Here is a 533-nt window from a genome sequence, read left to right as displayed (position 1 = left end):
ATCACTGTAGACGACAAGTGATGACAGTTATCTTGATGGACTACAGGAATGATTCAAGTGCATTCATTATGCAGTTTACAGATTTGTTTGATGTATTTTGATAATTGTTCTGGCATTCTGATGTCAGCTGAGTAACACCTCCATAATGGAGACAAATTAAGTGAACTTCTGTTTTGGAAGCAGTAAAATAGTCTCAGCAAGAATTTTTATTTATTTTGCCAGCAGAACAGAAGTTTCCATTAATTTTCCCTCACAAACATTTTGTGCAGTTTTCTGTTCCCCATTTGTGCTTATTGTCCCTGCCTGAACAATTGGACCACCTTCCAGTGACATTTTTTTTACACTGCATGACAATGTGATTTATAAAGTATGATTTGATATAGTTTGATGGTTTGATATTAGTATATGTGGCATGTAGTAAAACAATGGAATAGTAAAGTTATGCCATATTTCTTGCATTTCATGATACTGGCTGTTATATTACTTTGTGATAGTTAGTACTTAATTAAGGCTGACATACTGGCAACTAAGTC

The 533-nt window shown here is 34.1% G+C and overlaps 1 long non-coding RNA gene across 2 annotated transcripts in view; it reads left to right on the top strand.

Moving 5' to 3' along the window:
• The window catches only part of LOC124275721, a 14,777-nt gene extending 14,670 nt beyond the window's left edge, over nt 1-107 (top strand). Inside the window, exon 5 of one of the 2 annotated variants that reach the window (XR_006898345.1) lies at nt 1-107. This exon is cut by the window's left edge and continues 86 nt beyond it. This is a non-coding gene — a long non-coding RNA (uncharacterized LOC124275721). The other variant, XR_006898344.1, reaches the window with a different exon arrangement.
• Nucleotides 108-533: the final 426 nt, after the last annotated feature.

Source organism: Haliotis rubra, unplaced genomic scaffold (genome assembly GCF_003918875.1).
Source record: "Haliotis rubra isolate DU_JTF1 unplaced genomic scaffold, ASM391887v1 Scf2013, whole genome shotgun sequence".
In the NCBI taxonomy this organism is placed as follows: Eukaryota; Metazoa; Mollusca; class Gastropoda; order Lepetellida; family Haliotidae; genus Haliotis; species Haliotis rubra.
This window is presented reverse-complemented; position numbering and strand designations above follow the sequence as displayed.